The sequence below is a fragment of the Gallus gallus genome, chromosome 1 (assembly GCF_016699485.2).
Source record: "Gallus gallus isolate bGalGal1 chromosome 1, bGalGal1.mat.broiler.GRCg7b, whole genome shotgun sequence".
Lineage (NCBI taxonomy): Eukaryota > Metazoa > Chordata > Aves > Galliformes > Phasianidae > Gallus > Gallus gallus.
Window position 1 is genome coordinate 48769872 of NC_052532.1, and position 10944 is coordinate 48780815.

The following is a 10944-nucleotide window of genomic DNA, read 5'->3' on the forward strand; positions in this document are numbered from 1 at the left end:
TTTCAATTTTAATAACAGCAATTCAGTACAACTTGTTTCTGTGACCTTATTCATGAAGTCATTATATATATGAAAGACTGAAAGTAGCCATGCTTGGGGTAGTTGCAGAGATGTCTTGAAGGATTTTATTTACAGAAAAATTCAGAGCATTTAGGAAGAAAAATTAAAAATACATTTTTACATTTTAGAACCTGACCATAACTCTGGAAGTTTTTTTTCCTTATGTTCCAATACCAAAGCAGATCAAAAGATGGCAGCATTGGTAAAGTATCACACTGCTCAGTCTCACTCCGTTTTCTGCAAAGCACTTGATTTGTTCAATGCATTATTTCCTCATTGCTAAAACTCGGGCAACAAAAATAGAATTATTAAGGCTGGAAAAAATCTCCAAGATGATCTAGTCCAACTGTCCACCTACCACCACTAAAGCATGTCCCTTAGTACCACATCTAAATGTGTCATGAACACCTCCAGGGACAGTGATTCAACCCCCCCGGCAGCTTCTTCCAGTGCCTGACCACTCTTTCAGAGAATAAACCTTTCCTAATTTCCAACTTGAACCTCCCCAGCGCAACTTGAGGCCATTCCCTTTAGTCCCATTGCTAGTTAGAATCATAGAATCACCAAGGTTGGAAAAGACCTTTGAGATCATCCAGTCCAACTGTCTACCTATCACCAATATTTCTCCACTAAACCATGTCCCTCAGTACAACATCTAAACATTTCTTGAACACCTCCATGATAAGTGATTCCATCATCTCCCTGGGCAGCCCATTCCAGCGCATGACCACTCTCTCAGAGAAGAATCATTTCACAGAATCACAGAATTGAAGGAGCTGGAAGGGACCTCCAGAGATCATCGAGTCCAGTTCCCCTGCAAAGCAAGCCCTCTACAGCACACTGCACAGGTAGGCACCCAGGGAGGTCTTGAATATCTCCAGAGAAAGAGAATCCACAACCCCCTTGGCAGCCTGTTCCAGTGCTCCATCACCCTTACTGTGAAGAAGTTCCTTCGCACATTGATGCAGAACTTACTGTTCTCCAGGCCATTTTCCCTTGTACTGACCCCACAGACCGCTGAAAAAAGGTTGGCTATGTGTCCTTGACTTCCACACTTTAGATATATATGAACATTAATCAGATCATCTCTGAGTCTTCTTTTCTCAAGGCTGAACAGATCCAGTTCTCTCAGCCTTTCCTCATAAGAGAGATGCTCCAGGCCCTTTATTATCTTTGTGGCCCTCTGCTGGACTCTCTCCAGCAGTCTTATCTTTCTTGTACGAGGGAGCCCAGAACTGGATACAGTACTCCAGGTGAAGCCTGACCAGGGCATTGTAGAGGGGGAGGATCACTTCCCTTGACCTGCTGGCCACGCTCCTTTTAATGCACCCAAGGATCCCATTGGCCTTCTTGGCCACCAGGGCACACTGCTGGCTCATTGCCAACCTGTCATTCACCAGGACCCCCCAGATCCTTCTCCACAGAGCTCCTCTCCAGCAGGTCATGCCCCAACTTGTACTGATACTCACGGTTATTCCTTCCCAGGTGCAAGTCTCTACACTTGCTTTTGTTAAACCTCATCTGGTTTATTGTTGCCCACCTTTCCAGACAGCCCAGGTCTTGCTGAATGGCAGCACAGCCTTCAAGTATGCTAGCCACTCCTCCCAGCTTTCTATCATCGGCTTACTTATTGAGGGTGGACACTATCCCCTCATCAAGGTCGTCAATGAAGATACTGAACAAGACTGGACACAGCACCAACCCCTGGGGAACACCGCTAGTCACAGGTCTCCAAGCAGACTCTGCACCACCAATCACAACCCTCTGAGCTTAGCCAGTCAGCCAGTTCTCAACCCACTTCAACATCCACTTATCTATCCCAAACTTTCTCAGCTTCAGTATCAGGATATCATGGGAGACAGTATCAAAAGTCTTGCTGAAGTAGTTAAAGTAGTTATCAAAGCAGATGACATCCACTTCTCTCCCCCCATCTACCCAGCTAGTGATGTCATCACCAAAGGCTACAGTGTTGGTTGAGCATGATTTCCCCTTGGTGAACCCATGCAGAGGAAAACACCACCTGTATTCCTGCTCTGTCAGTTAACCACCCAATGCCTTGAAGTCTCTTTTGATAGCCCTTGAGCTTCTCTCAACAACATCATCACTGCCAGCTTGTGCTAACAGTAAAGGGTAGTAATCAGAGGGTCAACTGAGACCAGGAAGATTTTTTAGTACTGTCCCTGTCCCAGGCCCCAGGGAGGCAGCATACTTCCCTACAGGTAGTGTGCAGCCAACATATGGGGCCCTCCATTCCCCCGAGAAGGGAGCTGCCTATGACAATTACCCTTCTTTCCTTCTTGGCAGAGGCAGTCTTGTGGTATGATATCAACTGCTTCACCTTAGACAACCTCCTGGGTGGATGTAGTGGAATTCCAAGGTCACAGCCTGAACCAATGGGTGGGCTATGTGAGTGTGTGGGTGCCTGGAGCGGGGGGGTGGTCTGGAGCCACCCCTTCTGTCTCCACAATACTTCCTGTGCAATCTGAGTCTGTGCAGGTCCCCCTTTGCCCCCGTCCTTCTCTCTGGCAGCACGACGGTACAAATGGGGGAGAGTCACATTCCTCAGCTCCTCCCTTTCTCCAAACTGTTACCGGGAGGGGTGAGTTAATTCCTTTTTGATATCTTTTCCTATTGTGCCTATTTCTCAAATAAAGGTTCTGTCATTGCCTTCTCTTGTTCTACACTGGACCTTCCACTGCATACTCACCTCTTCGTCAAGTTCAAGAGCCTCAAACCTATTGCAGAGGGATACCTGGGAAAACGAGGTATACAGGGAGGGTGGCCTGCCTGCAGTGCCAAGCTGGGACCTGTTTCCACTCCTCATCTCTAAGGTCCCCACCCTCTGCCCGATGATGACAGGGCTGGGGGTCCACCACTCTTCAGAGTATATCACCCAGTGCCTTTCCCACAAGTTTGACAAGGAGTTACTCCACCAGTCTATCTCCTGCTTGCATTCCCTGATGCTCTTTAATGTTCCAAGTAAACATTCCCTATATCACTGTCATTTTACAGATATTGTTTATGTGTGATAGAAGTGTGGATTGGCAAAAAAAAAAAAAAAAAAAAAGGCATAGAAAAGAGGAAATAACTACTGTTCTAACTGGAACGCTGGCCAATCCTCAATAATGGAACTGTCAGGCACATTGCTGTTATGCATATAGCTAAGATTAGTAATCATTTGTCTTATGGTAGACCCCAAATGTTCCAGTCAGAACTATATCTAATTGTATTGTTGCTGCAAAAGCATAAATTAAAAAACAGCCCCTGCAAAAGAAATTTACAATGTAGATTAGGACATGATGAAAACTCACTAAATCATGGAAAGCAATGGCAGGATTACAAAGACAATACAAAAAAAAAAACAAAACTATTCTGCATATGATAATCCACCTTCATATGTAAGTCTTGTAGCAGAAGGAAGCTATATATGAAAAATAAAAAATAATAATTATATTTATTTTTATATTTATATAAATATGTTATTATTTTATATAAATAATTACATTATTCATTATTTTTAATGTATAGCTTTATAATATATAATTTATAAATAATAAAATAATTATATTATTTATTATGATAAGATATCTCAGATTTAGAGTTTGTGACTTCGGTGTCTGATGTTATTTAAAATCTAGTCATCTGAATCCTATTCAGATTCAGAAAAATAGTTGCACTGTTTGATTTCAATAGGACTTCAGTCCACCATGAATTTGGTTGGCCTGTGCCCTAGATGATCTGAGGTCCAATCTGAAAGTTGTGCAATGACAGCAAGGCACTTGAAACACATGATAGCCAGACTAGAAGAAAATCAAGGACATTTTCACAACTTCCACATACTACTGAAATGCATGTGATTTCTAAGGTGACTGTCCACCACGGTATCCACTACCAAAGATTACTGTAAAAATAATTTTGTGGAACACAAAGTATCCATCACAAGTGTTAGAAATTTAGTTAAAGAAATAGCTTTGATGTCACTACAGTCATCCTACTAATGCTGTGGACACACAAGCTAAGTATTCCCTGGGATATGTAGTTCTTTTCTTTTGAGAAGCATGTATCTGGAAGGTTGTCAATCCACGGAACTGGAGTATTAACTCTTTAAGTGCCTGTGCTGTACATGATGTTATGATGTGGAATACCAATAGCAAAATTACAAAAACATGACACATACACTGGTAGTACCAATCCATCCTCAGTCACAAGGAAGGTGAACCAGTGGTCCTTCTGGAGGGCATGCCCAGACATATACACACACGGTGCAAGAAAGACATAAAAGACATAAAAGACATAGAAGACATAGAAGACATAAAAGACATGGAAACATAGAAGACATAAAAGACATAGGAGCCCATGATTAGGGTCAGAGTAGAGGTGTACATCTGCACCTCTCAGGTTGAGACTTCATGAGACACTTCAGCCAGTTTAAGAACTTGCTGCTTCCAAAAGAGGAGCTCCACTCCTTCCCACTCTTACGCATCTACCTATAGCCTCCAACCCCTACAGCACCTCATTAGCTGTTCAGTTAATCAGTGCAGCTTGAACAGGAGCAGGAAACAAATTGCAAACAGCAACGTTTTCCCACTGATTTAGTGAGTGTCTAGCTTACTAAGAGTCACACAAAGAGCTCAGGGGACAAAGGCACATATGGAATAAGGAAAAGGACAACTAGGACTACTCCTCCCAAGTAGCCATAAGCTGTTAGATCAACTCAAATATCATCACACTTCACAGAATCACAGAATTGGAGAGGCTGGAAGGGACATCAAGAGATTCATCCCTTCAATAGGTCGAACAGGTAGGCATCCAGATAGGTTTTGAATATTTCTATTGAAGGAGACTCCACCACCTCTCTGGGCAATCCGTTCCAGTGCTCCATCACTCTTACTGTAAAGAAGTCCTTCCACGTGTTTGTATGGAACTTCCTATGTTCAAGTTTTAGGCCATTGCTCCTTAGTACTACATGTCACTGAGAAGAACCTGGCCTCATTCATGCGCCTCCTGCCTCCCTTTATTTATAAACATCTATCAAATACCCCTTCAGTCTTCCCCAGGCTGAATAGACCCAGGTCACTAAGCCTTTCCTCATACAGGAGGTTCTCCAGGCCCTTTGTCATCCTTGTGGACTCCTTCTAGGAGATCACTGTCTTGTTTGAACTGGGGAGCCCAGAACTGGACATGGGAGTCAAAACGTGTCCTCACCAGGGCAGAGTAGAGGGAGAGGATCAGCTCCCTTGACCTGCTGGCCACACCCTTTGTAATGCAACCCAGGATTAAGTAATATCTGAAGATTTCAAGCAAGATGTTGTTAAGTAATATCAGCACATGACTCTCTATGCTAGTTACAATTGTGTAAATATTAGCAAAACTATCAAAATCTATTTGGATTCACAATTTCATGGTACAAAATTCTGCATTCTTAATATTTCTATCCTTTGTACATTCAGAAATGCCAGACAGTTTCTTTTGTATGAAATGCATTGTCATTGATTCATGCTACAGCATTTCAATGGAATGATTGGTTTGTTTGTATTAGTACTATTTAACCACATCAAATCATACAACAAATCATTTAAGTACATACAACTCATCTAAGTACACGGAACAACATCTAAGCAAGAGTATGCCATATACTAGTGTATTATTCTCTTTTCAGAAGCAAGATTCACACATTCCCCCTCAGCAATAAATCTGAAATTCTTCAAGAGGTAGAAAATATCCTTTGTGAGATATATAAACATCAAAAAAAAACAAAAAAAAAAAAAAAAAAACCTGTGTAGTATCTCTTCTTCATCTGTAATTCAGAAAAAGAAGATATCCACTGCAAAGCTAATACAAAAGTTCTCAGAAGCACATAAACCTTTCCCTTTTCACACAAGTAAATGGTGCTTCAGCTTTCAAAGTTCTCTAGCAATTATTACTGTAATTATTCAAATAAGAAGTGTTTAACCTTAACAAGTCTTTTCAAAAGGGCACAGTTCAGCTCAGGAGACTTTGGCCAGCAAAAATTGCATTAGCTGGAGAAGATACAGCCTGAAAAACACACCTGCTATGATGCTTCCAAAAAGGATAATGAGGGCATAGGAGACACTTACAGGCTTAGCAATTTGTGCTATAAATAATACTCATCTATTCCCCACCCCTAGCAAATTGACTTCCTTTGACTTGTTAGACTAGTTAAATTACAGCTGGTGGCCATCGGAGACCTTTGCATCATTAAATAAAGTTTCTTTTTGCTATAAAGAAGTAATCTCTACACCAGTATATTATGCTATATCTGTCTGGGTTGTTTGTTTTTCTTATTCCCACTTGCCTAGTGCCTCTTAGGTGTTAGTCTGCTGAATGGCTGTTATCCATTTCTGCCTACAGTTCTCTCATCAACTTTTTTCTCCATCTAAATCTCTTCTTTTTGATAAAATCAAAGCCAAAAAATACAAAAGTCTTGTATCATGTCCCTCCCCACCCAAAAAACAAACAAAGCCTTCAAAATTACAGAATGTTTTCAAATTTACATCCTCCTCAGTAAACTTCCTCATTTTCAGCTTTTGGTAGGGAACCTACCCTCATATCAAACCTTAAGTTTGCACACAGAAACACTTGCTTCCTCCTGACTGCTCTAAGAAGAACTTCACCGGTTCTTTTTTGAGTATTAGGAAACTTCTATTCTTCTTTCTAAAACGTCTGTGTGTTTCTCTTCCCTTCTTGCTGTTCTACTGTTCTGTTCTACTTATTTTTGCTCTAGGTTACAGCCTAATTTCCTGTCACATGTTTACCCTCAAGCTTTTGCATGTTCTTGTGAGGCTCCTTCCCCTCTCTCTCACTACTATTCTGATGCTATACTTCTCTCATCTGTACTTATATTCATGAACCCCACCAGCAATCCGGGCCCTGCACACATCTTCACGTCATATCACTTTTCCCATGCCTGGAATATCCACGCATTTTATGTGTGTATCCTGTGCCACAGAGCACTTCCACAGACACCTCAGGGAAACCCCTAACTCAAGTTCAACTAACAACACATGAACATGCCAAAATGCTCTTCAGGATCTGCTACTCAAGCCATCTCTGACCAGTCAAAATTGCTATGTACTATAGAAGGGGATAAGGTCCCTGTAGTGCACATAGCAAACATGCTGGGTAGGGCAGCCAGATATTCCTGCCTTGGGCAAAGGCAAGTTCGTCCACAAGACTGCTTTTGCTCAAGGATCTGGGTGTACTTGGTGGGTAACATGTAAGAATGTGTAAATCTGGTGTGTACCTGAACAGATTTGATGTCGAGTGAGAACAGCCAAAATCCAACAGTATTATAATAAGAATCACCCAAATAAAACAAGAATTAATTCTGGCCTTTTTTCTCCAAACCAGAACTGGCTCCAGAATGCAACAATCTAGCACCATGCATCATGTCTCCTGCCCCAAAGGACTGTTAGGACAGATGGAATCCAAGTTATGGATTAAATGATCTCTGTAACAATTAAGAGGGATGGCCATGGACTACGGGAAATCTATCTGTGTAATTAATCAGAATATATGGGAAAGCAAGGGACCTGAGCATGATGTAAATGGTATGGAATAAGGGGTGGATATTTGGTTTCAGCCGAAACAGCATTGACACCACACTGATGTTTTGGTTGTTGCTGCGTAATGGGAGCATGCCTACAGCCAGGCCAAGCCACTCAGAGAGGAAGAGCCGCTGCTTTTATAGAGTGACAGCAGGGGGCAGGGTGGAGTCAGGACAGCTGACCTGAACCAATCAAGAAAGCTGTTCCATGCTCTGTGACATCATGTGGAAGGCTGTAAAACTGTGCGGAGTCGGCCAGAGGGGGAGGCTAGGTGGGCAAGTGGGTCTGGCACTGCACCAGCCACTGAGTGGGAGCTGCTGGGCATCAGTCAGCAGATTGTGAGACACTGCATTGCTGGCAGGCCGTTGCTCAGTGGGCAGTTGTGTTGTTGCTGGACATCAGTCAATAGGCAGTAGTATTGTTGCCGGGCAGCAGTCGGGGGCAGTTGCTTTGTTATCTGGTCATCAGTTGGCGAGTGGCAAGTGGCTGCACTGCATCTATATATACACATTGTTATAATTGCATATTTATTTCCATTTTCCTCTTCTGTCTTACTAAATAATTTTTATCTCATCCCACAGGTTCTGTTTTGCTTCCAATTCTCTCCGTCATCCCACTTGGGAGAGGGTAGCAAGCAAATGACTGTGTGGTGCTGAGCTGTCTGCCAAGTTAAACCACAACAAAAGCATTTCAAGATGTCTGAGGATGACTGTTACCACACTCAAGGACCTAAAGAGAGATGATACAAAAAGATCCCATGCCAACTTCTGGTTATCCTCTACAGCTAGGTTTCAAGAGTACTATCGGGCTTTCTCATAGGGATTCAGATACTGGTTCTGTTTCAAATCCTGTTGTAATTTCTGTAATTGTGGAAAATGCTAGTGAATTCTCAAACCTACCTGAGCTCAATCACAAGGATAAAGAACAAAAGAAAATTAACAAATCTGTATGAAAATGCAATTTGAAGCGAATTTATACGTGGATTCTGAACTAATGGTCTTTCTTACTTAAGCATTGATTTAGAAGATTCTGCTCTCTTTTAGTGTACTAATATATTTTCTATTTCTTATTCACTTAGATATACATTTGTTATACAGGAATTAACTAAACCTTTGGCAAATATACAGAGCAATTTGAGGACGAAGTGGAGCTGGCAGCACTCCTGTAGATTCTGCTGAAACAAGTGTGATCTATAGTCATGGTCAGCTCTCAGCAGCCAAAGCTTTAGGTCATAGAGATCCCTAATATATCACAACACATTTGACAGTTTGTCTTTTAAATACTGCAGGCACAGTCTACCTGAACTTCTATTAGATTTTTAAAGGCCTGCCAAGATTATATTATGAGCAGCAATAATAATTACTCAATTTATCCAAACTTGAAATAGTGTGGTTCCCAGACAATTGGTCTTTTGCTATAAAGTGAAAGGATTAAAAAACATACCTATTAATTCTGCTGAAAATCAGTTTTCTATCAAGTTATCAATCCTTTGTACAAAACAGAAGCAGTACAATCAACTTTAGCACGTGACTTCTGTAAACCCTGTCTGGATTAAACTATTTAATGAATGCTGGCATTATTATTCAATGTTCACTTCCCTGCTTGACTCCAGATACATTTTCCTGTTGCTCCTCTTGTGCAGGCATTACTGTTTCCACTCCTGGCATTATGGAAAACCAGGTTAGCAAAATAAATAAATAGATAGACAGACAGATAGATAGATAGATAGATAAATAAATAAATAAATAATCTTTCATGGAAAACCAGGTTAGCTAAATAAATAAATGAATAAATAATCTTTCAGCCAGAGCATTCCCCTGATGCAACTCATCACACAACCACACATATAGGAATGGCAGAAGGGAAGTGGTATGAAGAAGCATAAGGAGAAAAACTGTACTGCTCCTTTCAGCAGCAGTTTGAATGCCTACCAGATAAAAATAGTAGAGTAATGACAGTTCAAACCCCTTTAAACAAAAGAGGCAGTCTGCTTTCAGGGACATTTTTTCTTTAAAATATCCATAAAGGAACATTTGTTTGCTAAAGAGAAAACAGTCAATTATGTATCGTTACAGGAAAAAATAAAAAACAACACATGTTAAAAATCTCCCACTTATGTTAGAGTAGAACATATGAGTGTGTGTAATGAGCTGAAAAGTTTGAAGAGTTAACACAAAATTCAGGAAAAGTAAAAATAGATTAAAAAGATAAAACAAACAAACAAACAAACAACTTTCCTAAAGAACTCTTACCTAAGTAACTCTAACTAATGCATTTGAACTTCTTGGAAATATGTTTTCTGCACTCAGAGAAAGTGATGGTGTAGTCCTCATAAAATATACAGTCACTGAATACTTGTCTCACTTGTTAAACTAAAACATGAGAACAGAATTGTTTGAATTTTTATCATATTGCTTCTATGTTCCATATTCTCTGATGTGGCTTTTCAAAGCTTTTTTGCATTGACTCTTTTTTCTTTCTTTGCCTAATGAAATAATCCAGTTACTTTCTTAGAACTCAGTCTCCAGTGTTCCCTGCTGCTCTCTAAATTCTGTCTTCTTCTCTCCTGAGTTTATCAATACTATCAATACTGCTAAAAGAGCAGATCTGCAGTTGAAGAACAGATTTCTCCTTACAACTAGAAGACCCTTCTGGGTTCATGTAGAAATAAGTGTGTATATACATTCCATTTAAAAAAAATGGAAAAAGGAAATGATGAAATGGTGGCAAAGACAGTATAGATGCTGTACAAGTGAATAAAGTTTAGCAACACACTGGGATATTTAACTACTTGGAATCTGCAGGATACTAACTTAACTGTAGCTCACAAATGAAATTAAACTGGAAGGTCTGTTTGTCATAGTGTAAATAACAGATCTGATCTACACAAACTAACAAACTAGGTCAATTAGCTGTCCTATCAATGGCAAATTGTCACATTAGGATGATGAAGATGAAGGCTATAGGGTCCACAGACAAGTCTGTGTATGTCTAGGCTGAAATGAGTTTCCATGGTTAGAATTTCAAAGCTGGAAAGGGAAAGGAATGGAACAGTGGCTGAAGTATCTGATAGGAAGCTACTACGATGCAGAAGAAACAAGCCTAATATAAGCAGTAGATGAAGTGCCAAGACTGCAATTGCTTTGTCACTACTGAATAGATAGTGTATTTGGGGAATAAAGGGTACTCTCAAAATTACAGCAGGAAGATTATGAAGGAAGATCTGAGCACTCTTCAGTCTATTCCCATAACAAAAAATTGTCTTTCTTTTTTTTTTTGGTTAACATATTTTTATATGACTCATTAAAACAAAAGG